We start from the raw sequence: 15,426 nt of genomic DNA, 5'->3' as shown, positions 1-15,426 counted from the left end.
TCTTCAGACTAATTTAAATTAGCAATTAAACTGGTGTAACAGCGAGATTTATAGTCTCTTTTAATATAAGGAAAAGTATTATAAAACTCAAAAAATAGTTTGTAACATACCTTAAAGGAATTCAGATTTCTCAGGGAATAAAGATACTCTGAATCAGATATTAATGTGAGAAGAAAAGAAAAGAGATGGCAGAAGGAAATGATAGCATCTAGCAAGAAGAAAAATGGTTGTTTAGCAACTTCTGGTGTTACAAGAAGTTCAGAAAGAAGACAAATAACTAGACAGAAAAGAAAGATTAAAAGAATAATGGTAAAAGCCCAAAGCCTGCTGCTGCTTCTTTCTTTATTGATTTCTTCTCAGTGGACTACTCCTGTTCCCCATTTTGTGTATGAACATTCAAAATCATTTCCTTATAGAAACAATTTTCACTCTTCACTATTTAGTCCAATGGAAGTACTCTCAGACTGACATAGTTTAAAAAAATTCCTTGCATTTTGTTGTTTTTTTTAATTAGGATTACATCTACCCAGAGATCCCATGGCTTATATATATATATATATATATATATATATATATATATATATACATCACAAGGTCAAAAATAGAAAGGTCCTACCTATATACACCCAAATCTTCATAGACACACTTTTTTGTAGTATAAAAGACCTGGAAACAGTATAGATGCTAACTGGCATGAGGCTAAATAAACTGTGATGGGGATCAGCTGGGTGGCTCAGTGGATTGAGAGACAGGACTAGAGAAGGGAGATCCTAGGTTCAAATCTGGCTTCAGACACTTCCTCACTGTGTGCCCCTGGGCTAGTCACTTAACCCCCATTGCTTAGCCTTTACCACTCTTCTGCCTTGGAACTAATACATAGTATTGGTTCTAAGATGTAAGGTAAGGGTTTTTAAAAAACAACTAAATAAACTATTGTGAAGATTGGATTTCGCTATCTCCTGATTGTAACAACGAAGATACTTTCTCTAACAAAATCAGAAATGTCTATACCCATACTTAAGGATTAAGTATTCAGGAGGATGGCCTTTAACAGACATATGCAGAAACAGCTGACAGACCCCTGGACTGTCCTAAGTCAAGCTAAGCTACCATTGGTACAACTGAGATGCAGGAAAGTGATGTACAACTGTCCATATATTTTGCGTCATTTCCTCTCTTTGGCTTCTTTCCCAGGAGAGGTGGCTCTGGCTGGCAGCATGCTAAGCGTTCGAACATCTTGGCATGGTGGCAGCTATTTGTGTAGGTTTTGGTGGTGAGTTTGCCCTTGAGCTAATTCAGGTTCAGGCATCTTAGCTGAGCCCTCTTGGAGTTCAGGCTGATTCCCTTCTCCTTTACTCTCTAAACTTTATCTTCCTATAAGCCTCTAATCTTCCTCCTGGCACAGGCCAGGCAGGAGAAATCCTACACCTTTTCCCTCTCCCTTCTCCTTAATTTCTTTCCTCTATATTAATTAAAATCACCATAAATTTCCAGCTGTCTTGGGTATTTTATTTGGGATATCCCATGGCAACCAATAATTAATATAGTTTAGGTCACAACGCTAAAATTTTCCTTTACACTATGCATGAAGGTAACTATTATTGTGATATAAGAAAAAATGAATATGGAGAAATATGGAAGACCTATATAACAGCCAGTATTTACAATGCTTTAAGTTTGGCAAAACATTTTATGCATGCTATCTCATTTCAACTAATACAGTCAAATAAGCAAAATCAGGAAGCCAGCATACAATATAAAAAGCTGAGACGGTGAGGTACCACAATGAATCAGGAGTTAAGCCCGGAATCAGGAAAATGTGAATTCCAATTCAGCCTCAGAAACTTATTAGCTGTGCAATGATCCAGGACAATTCTGAAAGACTTAGGAGAAAGAACACTATCCACATTCAGAGGAAGAACTGTGGGAATAGAAACACAGAATAAAAACAACTGTTTGATCACAAGGGTTGATGGGGATATGATTGGGGATATAGACTCTAAATGATCAAGCTAGTACAAACATGAATAACATGGAAATAGGTTCTGATCTAGGATACAAGTAAAACCCAGTGGAATCGCGCATCAGCTACGGGAGGGGAGTGGCAGAAGAGGAGGGAAAGAACACAAATCTTGTAAACGTGGGAAAATATTATTTTTTTTTGATCCTTCATTGAACTTTATTTTTTTTCTTTTTTTGTTTTTTTCTTTTCTTTTCTTTTTAAATTTTATTTGGTCATTTTCCAACGTTATTCATTAGAAACAAAGATCACCTTTTTTTTTTTCCTCTCCTCCACTCCTCCACCCCTCCCATTGGTGATGCGCGATTCCTCTGGGTATCACATGCTTCCTCAACCAGAGCCCATTTCCATGCTATTGGTTTCCATAGTAGGGTGTTCATTCAGAGTCTCTCCTCATTCATATCCCCTCTACCCCTGTAGTCAAGCTGTTGTCCTTCCTCCGTGTTTTTACTTCCACCATTTGTCCTGTTTGTGGGTAGTGTTTTTTTTCTCCTTGGTCCCTGCAGGTTGTTCAGGGGCATTGCATTGAGATGGGAAAATATTATAAATTAATTAAATAAATTTTTCCAAAAATCTTTTTAAAAAAACTTATTAGTTGTATGACCCTGAACAAGTCACTTAACCTCTGTCTCAATTTCCTCAAAGATAATGATAGCACTACCATCTAGGGTTAAGTAAGATGTTAGAAAGAACAAAAATCCGAACCTGAACACTACTTTCAATGATCAAAAAATTTGGCCTTAAAGAAACTATGAGAAAAATATGCATCTTTCCCTCTCTGCAGAGGATGGGTTTATAGGTACAGGATACTGCATATGTTGCCATACTCAAGTGATATGCTGGTTGATTTGGCAAAACTGTTTTCCCCATTTTATCTTTATTTAATTCTTTATTCCATAGGATGGCTTCCTGGAGAAAGATGGGAAGGAGGCTCTCTGGAAATAAAGGTGGCATAAAAACAAGAGAGATCTTTTAAAAAAGCAAAAAAAAAACAACAAAAAAAACAAGGCAACCACTAGGTTTTGTTAAGTATGCTACTTGAATTTGATCCAGTCAATGCCAAACAGTAGTCTGGACCTATGGAACTAAGTTCCATTTTGAGCTTCCATTGGGGAGTGGAATGTTTGCACAAGAAGTAAAATTCTTAGATTCTCTAAGTAAATGTACCAAACAGGAAACTAAGATTGGGAGCAATTAAGGAACAGAGAGGAAAAGAACTCCCCTGGGTAGGTGGGAAGGGCATAGTCTAATTGACCTCGCCTCCTTATCCCAGTCAGGGGAAGAAGAAAGAGAGGGGAGTGAGTGACCTGAGCTCTGTGCTCAGGGGAGGGAAGAAGAACTTCCATTGGGCTGCTGGGCAGAGGGGCAGGGAGTAGTGCTTGAGTCCCTATGCCTTTCTAGTAACTAACTCTGGTGGGTAACGGTGTGCATACCCACAGTGAGGCCTCTGCTTGCCATCTTTGGCGCATGTGCCATAAATTCACCATCATGGATCTAAGCCATGATTTAAAAGCATAAATAGAATGCTGTGTGTAGGTCAATTCAAATAGTTCACCTGGGCAACTAATCCCAAACACTAATCGGGAATTGTGAAACAAAGGCCAGAATGGCATTCCAAAGGTTGGAAGAGATCAGGAAAATGGTACTTTGGAGGCAACACAAACTCCTGTTTGGCACCGAAAGCCCTCTACAACTTGGTTCCATCCTGTCTTTCCAGGATGATGCTACCCCATTATTCCCTTTCATTTATTCTACACCACAGCCAAATAGGTCTGCTCTTTCCCAGACATAAAGGCCTTTACATAGGCTGCTGTTCCCTACCCCTGGAATGCTCTCCTACGTCACCTGAACCTGCTGGGACTTGGGAGAGCAAGGGCTAGAGTTCTTACTTGTCCATTTATATTCCCAATACCTCAGTGTCTGGCACACAGGAGGTGCTTAATAAATGCTTGATGACTGCGCACAAAGCATCAAGGAATGACAATGGCCTCATGCAGCCTCCTTCTGAGACGCCATTCTCTTACGGTGTTGGCAGATGGTCATCTTCCCCTCTTCTTCTCACTCCCATTCTCAACAGGCTTCCCAGCACTGTCAGCCTGGACAAATAGAGCTTACTTTGGATAGACTCATCAGCAGATATAATTCCCTCTCATAGCAACTAATGAAGCTATCTATACTAAGAGCTAGAGATGGGATCTATAGTGGGAGAAGGAAATCATAAATCAATGAAATATCAAAGTAATCATTTCAGAACTAGTGAGAAAATTTAAAAATCTCTGGAGGGCACTAATTTAGATGTTATATTTCAATGTCAGTAAAATGTCAGCATTTAAGTTAAACATTTTTTATCTACTTTGAACATAAATTCCTTTAAGGTAGGAATCCTCTATAGTTCAACTCTGTTTCCCACAGAGCCTGGCATATTGTATTAGGCTCCTAATAAATACTGTTGAATGAATGAACTACTTACTTGCTATTGTGGAACTATACGGATACTAAAGATGAAAGAGTTCAATTCTGTTTATCCTTCAAAATTCTGATAAATGGTCATATTTTTTAAAGAGTGGAATCTATTGGGATAAAGGAGAAGCTTTATGATTCCATTCTAAAAACTTTCCATATCATGGCAAAAGTTAAATCTGATAGGAAATGACAGAAAACATACAACATAGAACATGAGTCACCTATAAGGATTAGAGGCTTAATACCTTGTTCCTCAAGATTCAGATCTATAAAAAAGCAAATGAGGGAACTGCCATTGCCTCTGTATGAGAACTGGACTGTAGTTATGTTTCTATAAAAAGAAATGGAAAAAAGAGAATGGTACACATATGGCAAGTGGGTAACAGAGTTTATAAAACTGCATTTCTATAGCAGATAGATTTGCATACACTACAAAATACTCACTAATACTCATTTAGATACCTTTACCATTTCTCCTGGGAGGCAAAGTTCCTCAAATACCTCACAGAAGGCATCTTTTGTTGCACTGTAGGGCATATCCTTCCAAGTCAGATACTATCCATTATGTACATCAGAGGGGTCAAACATTTCCTAAGGCCCAAACCAGATTAAAATATAAATAGAAAATATTTAACAAAATAAATAATACACTAGAACACACGTTAACTTCTGGTTTTCTAAATCAATATGCTGTGCGTCTTTGAACCAAGTTCCTCTGACTTCATTCAGACTCAAGGCTTTTTCCACTATAACTTTTTCCACTATAACACGCTGGGAAGGGGAGTGAACCCCTCCACCTGTTCTGAGTTTGCTCTAAATTATGCTTATTGCAAAACTCATCAACTTGAGTTGGTGGTGTCAATGGGGAATGTAAAAGTCCCCAGGTTTAGTTGGGAGTCTGAAACCCCAGGTTTAGACCTTGTCACAGGAGAGTTTTCTCCCTGAGGGAAGGTCCCACTTCACTGTTCTCAGGCTAACAATAGACTTCAGGTGGGAGCTAATCCCAAACCAAAATTGAGTGACTCTGGCGCTATAGTCAGCACATCAGTCTTGCAAGTTGAAGAGCCCAAGTTCGATCCTCGGAAGGAGGGTGTGATATACTGGGAAAGGCTTCTGGAGAGGAAGAGTCACTCAACTTGGGTTTGGGATTAGCTTCCACCTGGGCTCGCACCTGAAGTGGATGTCTATTGTTAGCCTGAGACCAGTGAAGTAGGACCTTCCCTCAGGGAGAAAACTCTCCTGTGACAAGGTCTAAACCTGGGGTTTCAGACTCCCAACTAAATAACCTGAGGACTGTCAACATGTTGACCATGGCAATCCTTAAATTCTAGTGTACTTGCTCTGGAGAATCTGTGGCATGAGACTGAAACTTCATAACTTATAAATGGGCTGAAAAGTGACAATCAGACATCATTAACAAGGAAAGGCTGAGTCCCTGACACCCACCCACCTCAATCATACAAATAAAGCCACATTATTAGACTTCTATCCATCAGCTGTCTGGGGCTTTTAGATAATAGAATGAATCCAGTATGCTAAAATGCATAGTTTGGGATGAAAATAAACAAAAATCAATATGCTGTGGTGAGGATCCTCTTTTCAATTAGTTTGACACCATTTCTGTATTCACACACCAATCAAAACAACAAAAAAAAAACCATTTTCTTATCTATTCCACCATATTAAAATGCTCAATTCTATTTTTGTAACTACAATAATCTTTTAAAAATTGGCTACATACTTCCATTTATATGAGAGAATCATGGAATTTTAGAGGAAGGAACTTAAAATAATCTAGTTTACTTTACGGATAGGGAAACTGAAGAACAGAGATGATATAACTTACTTCCTTGGTTTAGTTGATTGTGAAGATTAAAAAAAAAATACCTCATTTTAAGGTTCACATCAGTCTCATATGATTTTTCCAGGACTTTTCTTATCTGTAAAATGAGGAGGTTGGGATAGATGTGCTATCTCCAGTCCTTTCTAAGTATCAGTCTTTAGGTAAAATAATGAATAAACTTAATCTCTTCATTAATGCTCTCTATAATTCAGCTATACAGAGGGCAAATTAAAGAACTCCTTAACTCAAATGTAAGTGCTACCATCAAGTTATAGTTCCAAAGAAATCACTAATTGTTAAGAAAAAACTTTTAACCACTATATGCTTATTCTAACAATTGTTTTAGTTCAGACTTTGAAGACTTTATTCTTTTGTAATACTAGATTTTAAATTATTGAAATGAATAAAATGGAACATAAAGGTAGAATGTCAATTTTTCAGTATACCATAATATCCAAGCATAAAACAATATTTTTCCCTACTGGGACATACAGGAAATAGGATGCAATGTACAAGTAGGAGTGGAGGAAAATTAAGGAAGATAATTTTACCACTTAACCTAGTTCCATTTAAAGTGACTATTACCCCATTGGGTGAGGTATTTTCAGCCACAATTTGACTGGCTGGCTATGAGATCAACATTCTTCTCCCTGAAGTTTCTTTTGCTAATCAAAATCACAGATTAACTGTGTAAGAAACTGTAAATAAGACCAAAAGGAATGAGAACCATTAAATAAGCTGTCCTTACAGATTTAAGTGATGTGATCTAACAGATACTTCCCGGCCTTGGAATCAGTCTCCTAGTATCTATTCTTGGCTGGTTCTGTAACTTGACTTTGGTTATCTTGGACAACACTTCCTTTCTCCAAAATTCAATTTCTCCAGTGGAAAACTGAGATCAAGAGAAAAGTTCCTACCTACAAAAAAGTTCCTGGATTGCCGCCCATCCTCACCACCACCTTAGAGTGATTTCTGTCAAACATAATGGCTCCGTAACACGACTCATTTCGCTATAGTGAATTGACTCATCTCTCACCTATAAAAACGACTTGTCTGATCTCAAAAAAATCCCTTCCATTTCTCGAGGCTAAGTTGATGCCTTGTGGACATGAGAACCTGTTATAACTTTTATAAGCATTCCTAAAACGATGACACCAGAGGACCAAACCTGTGCCTCCTGCCAGACTGGTCATCTCTCTCACTAATTCCAAGGCAGTCCTTTCCTGGTCCTTTCCCATCAAACTTTTTTTTTAACCCTTACCTTCCGTCTTAGATTCAATACTGTGTATTGGTTCCAAGGCAAAAGAGCAGTAAGGACTAGGCAAAGGGGGTTAAGTGACTTGCTCAGGGTCAAATTGCTAGGAAATGTCTGAAGTCATATTTGAACCCAGTACCTCGGCCTGACTCTCCATCCACCGAGTGCCCAACTGCCCCTCTTTTTTCAATTTCCTATAAAGAAATTGGGAGTGTGGGCTGGCGCGTTTGGGACTTCCCAGCAAGACCAATCACTTACCCTATCTCGACCTCAGTTTCCTCATATGTAAAATGGGGATCGCAGTCCCCGCGGGTACCAACTTCGCAGGGCTGTTGGTTCCAATGAGATAATAACGTACGCGGGGTGCGGTGGAGCGCCCTAGAAATGTCGGCTGTTTGGGCGAACTATTGACTAGGGGGTGGGGACCACGGGGCCGCGTCTATCCTTCTGCCTACACGGGATACCCGCGGCGTGGGAAGGGGCAAGTCCACACGGGGGCCCCCGAGAGAAAAAGACATCTTCCAGGCCTGCCCCTGTCCCTGTCCCCGTCCCTGTCCCTGTCCCTCCCCCTTCCTCCTCCACGCTGTGGCGGATTTCATTCCCGGGCACAGCTCCGCCCCTGGCCCTGGCCCCTGACCTGCGCTCAGCCACGGCAACCAGCTCGACTCCTGCCCCTCGGTCAGCCACCTCCGCCCCCTCGGAAACTGAACGCTGGGAGTGAGTCAATCCGGCCCGACCCCGGTGGCCGGCCCCGCCTCCCGCCCGGCCTTCCGCCCCACGAAGCCCGAGCCTCCCTCCCTCCACCGCCCCTCAGCCGGGGGACACCGCGGGAGCGCGCCGAGGTGCCCTTTGCCCCCTTCCCCGTCCTATCCTCCAGTCCGCGCGCTCCACTCTTACCACCCACCCCCGTTCTAACGACCCGCCCCATGTCAGACGCTCCGCGCGCTCCCTTTCCCCCCAGCAACGTCGACCCCCTCCCAGGCCCTATCTAACACCCCGCGCGCTCCCATCCTCCCCCGTCCCATCCGACGCCCCGCGCGCTCCCCGCCCCGCCTGGTCAGACACCCCGCGCGTTCCCCGGCCCTAGCTGCTGGGCGTGCCCGTCTCCCCTCTCCATAGCTAAACTTCAGGGTCCTGCCCAACCTACGCCCTGCCACATCGGCCCCCATAACCCTACTCTATGCCTCCACGCGCTTGTCCCCGGCAGACCCCCACTCTCCCCGAGGTCCCCTGGTGCCGGTCCCACTTACTCTAGCCGGCGTCTCTCTAGAAACCCCAGCCTGGGTCCGAGGCACCCCTCGTCCCAAGAGGGCGATGCGTGGGGGCGTGGGTCCCAGGCGCGCTCTCGAGGCTGAGTCAGTTTCAGGAGCAAAGTCAAGGCTGCGTTCCATGAGTTTGAGCAGAAGCAGGGAGGGCATCGCCTTGTGGGGAGGAGATCTTCCCCCACCCGGGAGGCCTGGAGCGTCCGTGGGCTGCCAGCCCACGAGGCGGAGCCTGCAGCCTAGGCCCGGTCTGGCCCAGCGGCCTTGGCGAGCCCCTGACACCGCCCCTCGCAGCACTGCACTCCCCCAGCCTGGAAACTAGCAGGGAAGGCAGGTCACCTCCCCTCCCACGCGGCAGTCCTGTCTAGTGTCTGTGGTCCAGCCTTCTTATCCCCAGGAGTCTCAGCACAGGCCTGAACACTTGGAGGGGCTTCCTAAATGCAGTTTGACTGCCCTTCAGATGGTGTTTTCTCCTCTGTGAACCGGGGAGGACAATAATACACGTAAAGCCTTATTGAGGCTGTGAGTCTCAAATGTGCCATCAGTATAGAGCACTTTGAAACTTTAAAACACCAGAGAAATGTCAGCTGTGGACTAGTGCACAGTGGGGTGAAGTGATGAATTAATCAGTCCAGCCATCCCCGAAGGCACTTTGGAGCTCTACCCCCAAGTCACTAAACTGACCCATCCCAGAACAAAAACTCCAGAGATCAAAGAAAGAGGGGAAAAAAACGTGTTCCTGTGTACAAAGGTTTTTACAGCAAATGGCAGAGTAAGGTCTCCATCCATTGGGGAATCTCTGAAAAAGTATAGCATTGGAATATAATGGGATTGCACCATCAGAAATGAGGAAAGGAACAGAGAAAACTGGATAGACCTGTATGAATTGATGCAGAGTGAAGTGAACAAGCAGAACCAGGAGAACAATTTGTACAGTAACAATAGCTTTATAAAGAAAAAATGTTTCTCTCCAGACTTGAGAACTCCAATTAGTGTAACCACAATTCCAGAGATCGGGGATCAAACATGCTCCCCACCTCCTGAGAGAGGTGGTGGACTCAAGGTTCAGAATGAGACATAGATTTTTGGACATGTCCAGTACAGAAACTTGAGTGGCTCAACTGTACATTTGTAATAAAGGCTTTATTTCTTCTTCTTTTCATTATTTTTTCCCCTTCCTTTTCTGCTTTCTCCCTATTCAGTTGGGTGGGAGAAAGGGAGAATTAATACCTGTTATTGAAAAAAATTTTCAATTTTTAAAAAGAAATACCAGTTATTTGTAGTAATAGTACAAATAATATGTGTCACATCAGCAGCAATTCCCTATAGTAGGGAATGAGAGGTGGGGTGCAGAAAGAGATGCTCCTCGGTCAGTTATATACAGGTTCTGTTATATACAGACTGTATGCCCCTGTGCATGTCACTTAATATTCATGCCTCACTCAGATCATTAAGACTAAGTTGTAGAACAGTTTGCTGATCCAAATTGGTGAACAGAGTTTCCTCACTTCTTCTCAGCCTTGCTACTCTTAAACTGCTCTTTGCCTTTATCCTTCTCTTCCTATTTCAATCATCCAGTTCTGCCTTCATGCCCTTTTCCTCCCTTTGTCTTTTTGTTATTCACCAACCCAAGGTCATCCAACTTTAATGCTTTCTCCATTTCTCCCATGGATGGAGCTCTGGTTGACAAAGAGCATTTTAATTAATAAATATTTGTTTAATTATCTATGTCAGATCCTGAGTTTTGTATCTGGGGATACAAAGACGGTAAGGAAAACAGCCCTTGTCTTCAAGGAATTTGCATGGGGAAGGGAAGATGGGGAGTGAGACAAAGCAAATAATTACAAAATACACACATTTAATACTGTACCAGATAATTTCTGGAGTGAGAGGATTCATTGAGATTAGGAAAGACCTGGAAAAGATGGACTTGGAGAAGTTTTGAAGGAAACAATTCTAAGGGCAGCTAGGTGGCACAGTGGATAGAGTGACAGGTCTGGAGTCAGGAAGATCTGAGTTCAAATGTGACCTCAGACACGTGTTAGCTGTGTGGCCCTGGGCAAATCACTTAACTTTCTTTACCTCAGTTTCCTCATCTGCAACAATGAGCTGGAGAAGGAAATAGCAAACCACTCCAATATCTTTGCCCAGAAAACCCCAAAAGGGATCACCAAGAGTCAGACATGACTGAACAACAACAAAAGAATTCTAATGTAGCATGGATGACTGGGTCTGCTCTCAGTTGGCTTGTTACATCTCACCTCCCCCCCACAGACTTCTCCAGTACCCCATTGGGGTTTGGGGAGTCTGAGCTATTGGCTCAAGCTTTCATTAGCTTTGTCCCCCCTCAATTTTAGAGGTGCAATGGCTAGCAACTCTGGGAGCTTTTAACTGTTTTAATATCAGATTAGCTTTTACAAAGAGACTTACATCAAAAATTTAACAAGAACAAACATTTCCCCTAATATTTTGAGCATAATGGCTCACAGTTTAAATCATTTCCTACATAGTATTCTTCCCACCAATACATTCAAGTCCCAGACCCAGCTGGGTTGGCCAGCATCCCCAGATCCTGGCTCCTCAGGGCTTGCTTCTGCCGGGCTGTATGCAACACCTGGACTGGAATATTGGACTCCCGGATACCCTGGGCTCATGCTTCTGGGTCAGATCTGACATTCTAATCCCTGAAACTAGAATGGAAAGAAATGAACAAAAATGCCAAATCTGTAGGCTTATTTCTTCGAACCACGTGCCCTAAAGTGGGGGGTGAGAGGTGGTCAAAGGAAGAAGGAAGCCAATAGTACAATTTGGCCCCAGAACTGATATCACCCAGTTTGAGTGAGAGTCCTTCTCCCTTACACGTAAATGCCCCCCAAACCCTCCAGGTACACTCAGGTTGTTTTTAAAGCACTCATTTACACAGCCAATGGAAAAAGACTGCTCCCAACCATAACCTCCCTTAGCAAATAATGCCCATTCTTGCTTCAGCCCTCCATTCCTTCAGAAGTAGTCCCTTAGTGCCTTCTACATGGGTGCTACCATTTTAGGTGGTCTAGAAACGTTCCACTAAGACAGAAGCAATGGATTCCAGGGATGTGAATGAGGACAGCCTGGGGGAATTACAAGTGGTAAGTCAGCCAGTTTTTCTAAACTCTAGAAAGCTCAAAAGGAATAGTATATAATAAGTTGAGAAATGAAGGTTGGACTCAGATGGTAAAAGCCTCAAATCTCAGAAATGCTTTAACTACCAGAACAGAGAGGTATCAACGTGGCTCTGCAGATAGAGTGCCAGACCTGGAATTAGGAGAACTTGGGTTCAAGTCTAGCCTCAATACTTCCTAGCTGTGTGACTCTGGGCAAATCACTTAACCCTGTTTGCCTAGTCCTTGCCCTTCTGTCTTAGAGTTGTTAATAAGATTGAAAGTAAGAGTTTAAAAAAAAATACCAAACCAGAGTCAATATATCTGATCCCAGAGGCAATAGGTAGCCACTAGAGCTTTTCATGGGCAGGATAGTGACTTGGTCAGACCCTTACATTAGTATTATTGTTTTGACAGCTGTGTGGAAAGTCCATTGGAGATTAATATAAAAGCTCAACATTTGATGTTTTTAAAAATTAACTTTAGAAATACAAAATCGGGAAGGTGTGCCTGAATAGCAGTTAGTTGGAAATAGAGCTGAGTATGAATTAATGGGGTGATATAACAGCCAAGAAAACTCAAGTCATTTTAGTGTCCATTAAGAGAGACATGGTATCTAAGATCAGGGAAATGATGACACTGTACCAGTCAGATGAAATCTGGCCAATTGTGGTCAGTTTGAAATACCACAGTTGAGGAAGAACATTAATACGCTGGAAGGTATCCTGAGGACCATGACCAAGATGGTGGATCATCAGCTAAAGTTACATGAGGACCAAATGAAAGAACTGGGCTAATAGATTTCCTCCTTTTTGAATTCTCTTCCAACTCAGATTCTGTGGTTTTGTAGTTCTGAAAATTATACTGATTTATCCACTACAAATTCTTCATCTTATCTTGGCTTCCATGATTTTACAATCTCCTAAAATCCCCTTCCAGCTTGCCACACCTCAGTAGCTAGCATTTATGTAGCACTTTCAAGTTTGCTCTTTTTTTTTATCCTCATCACAACCTTGAGAGGTAGGTGATATTATCTCCATTTTATAAATGAGGAAACTGAGTCTGAAAGAAGTTAAATAACTTCCCTAGGAACACACAGCTAACAAGTATCTGAGGCAGGATTGGAACTCAAGCTTTTCTGACTATGCATCTAGAAGCTTTATCCACTACACTTTCTTCTATCACCTACTTTTGATTCATTTTTCTCCTCCTGTCTACCAAGTATGGCTTCCCCCAAAGGTGTTCCCTTGATTTTATTCTCTCTACACTCTTTCCTGTAACAATCTCGTCCATTTCCAAAATTTATATATCCAAATTAATCTATTCCCTGAACTCCTAATTTCCCATTTCTAACTACCTGCTAGCTCTCCTTGAATAGCCAAACTCAGCATACCTAAAACTGAATTTTAAACCTTCTCCAAAATCTGACTCTTCTCTTTGATAGCACCACTGATTCTAGTATCCTAGTCTCAAACCTATCATTTTTTACTCTTCTCTGCCCCTTATCCTTTATCTTGAATTAGTCTGAATACTATCTATTCTGTTTTGTCAATACTTTTACTCCTGTCCACCTTGGATTCCATTTGCATTGCCCAAAACCAAAATCTTCTTCCTAGCACAGAAGAAACTTTTTTTTTTTAGGAGAAACTTCCCTAGTTCTCTATCTCCTTTTAAGATAAAATATAAACTCCTTAGTCTTGCAATGAAGTCCTTTTTTTTGGTGTAGCACCAACCCTCCTAACTTCACAGGACTCCCCTTTTGGGAATCTATATTCTAGCCAAATTCTGCTACTCACTGTTTTCTTCTGTCTCTGTGGATCCTCACTGGCTATTTCACATGCCAAGAACAAGAACACAGCAATCCTCTCCACATGTCTGGCTCTTACACTCTTTTCCTTTAAGACTCCCTTCTCAGATTTTTAAAGCATTTTATCTTGGAGGCCTTTCTCACATTCTGCCTTGTACCATCACTATCTGTATGTATATTCCATCTCCTAATAAATTATACTTTCCTTATGAGCAAACACTTTATTTCTCATCTTTATATCATCTGAACCTTGTACAGTGCTTTGAACATAGTAGGCACTTTAGAAATGCTAATTGCTTGAATTAATCCTTAATTAACCATAATAAAATATATTCATGTATCACTTTAAAGTAAGTTTCCAGTGACTTTAAGGAGCTATTTCTTTTTCTGATCCTTCCGAACTAGGCTCAGAATTCTAATTTTTATTTTATTTTGAAAGTGTTCTCATGGGGTAGGTAGGTGGTAACAGTGGATAAAGAACCAGGCTGGAAGTCAGGAGGACGTGAGTTCAAATATGACCTCATGTAAGCAGAACCAGGAGAACATTGTACACAGTAACAGCAATATTGTGGAATGATCAGCTGTGATAGACTTAGCTGCTCTCAGGAAATACAATGATCCAGGACAATTTTGAGGGACTTGGGACAGAAAATGTTATTCACTTCAGGAGAAGGAACTATTGGAGAAAGAATGTAGATGAAAGTATATAATTTTTCACTTTAGTTTATTTGGAGTTTTAGTTTTATATGATTTTTCCTTTATAAAAATAAAACAATATACAGAAATATGTTTTATATAATAAATGTATAACCCAGATGGAATTGCTTGCCAGCTCTAAGAGGAAAGAGAAGAAGAGAAATAATTTGGATCATATAATTTTGGAAAACTTATATGGAAATTTGTTATTACATGTAATTGGTAAAATAAAATATCTTTATAACAAAGTTGGCTTCATACTTCCTAGCTGTGTGACACTGGGCAAGTCACTTAACCCTGTTTGCCTAGTCCTTGTTTTTCTGTCTTAGACTTGTTACTAAGACAAAGAGTAAGAGTTTGTTAAAAAATGGTCTGATACATTTAAAAGTTTTTTTAGAAGTAGCTGTGCATCTTTGTGGTAGCAAAAAAATTGGAAAATGAAGGGGTGTCCCTTGATTGGGGAATGGCTGAACAAATTGTGGCATATGATGGTGATGGAATACTATTGTGTTATAAAGAATGATGATTTGGAGGATTTCTGTGTGAACTGAAGAACCTCAGTGAACTGATGCAGAATGAAATGAGGAGAACCAGGAGAACATTGTACACAGAAAGTGAAACATTGTGAAACAACCCAATACGATGGACTTTGCTACTAGGACACTCCTTAAGGACTTTGGGGAGGAATGCTAACCCCATTGAGAGAAAGAACTATGGGAGTAGAAATGCAAAAGAACAACCTATGACACCACTTGTCACATGTATATATGGGGATGTGAATTGGGGTTTAGATTTTAAAAGGTCCCTCTATAGCAAAAATGAATAATATGGAAATAGGTATCAAGGGATAACATTTGCACAACTGAGTAGAATTGCTCCTGGGCTCTGGGAGGGGGGAGGGAAAAGGGGAAGGAAAGAATCATGTAAACATGGAAAAAAT

General features: G+C 41.4%; 1 protein-coding gene across 3 annotated transcripts in view; it reads right to left on the bottom strand.

Annotated features, from left to right (window-relative positions):
• The window catches only part of DNMBP (dynamin binding protein), a 129,624-nt gene extending 120,307 nt beyond the window's left edge, over positions 1-9,317 (bottom strand). Inside the window, exon 1 of one of the 3 annotated variants that reach the window (XM_007478645.3) lies at positions 8,832-9,317. The gene's annotated coding sequence lies outside the window, so the exon portion shown is untranslated. Of the gene's footprint in view, positions 1-7,839; positions 8,142-8,218; positions 8,334-8,831 lie in introns of those variants that run through there. The other 2 variants (XM_001366214.4, XM_056801020.1) reach the window with 2 other exon arrangements.
• Positions 9,318-15,426: the final 6,109 nt, after the last annotated feature.

The sequence above is a fragment of the Monodelphis domestica genome, chromosome 1, assembly GCF_027887165.1.
Source record: "Monodelphis domestica isolate mMonDom1 chromosome 1, mMonDom1.pri, whole genome shotgun sequence".
NCBI classification, from domain to species: domain Eukaryota; kingdom Metazoa; phylum Chordata; class Mammalia; order Didelphimorphia; family Didelphidae; genus Monodelphis; species Monodelphis domestica.
Note: the sequence above shows the minus strand (reverse complement) of the source record. Positions and strands in the feature narration are given on the sequence as shown.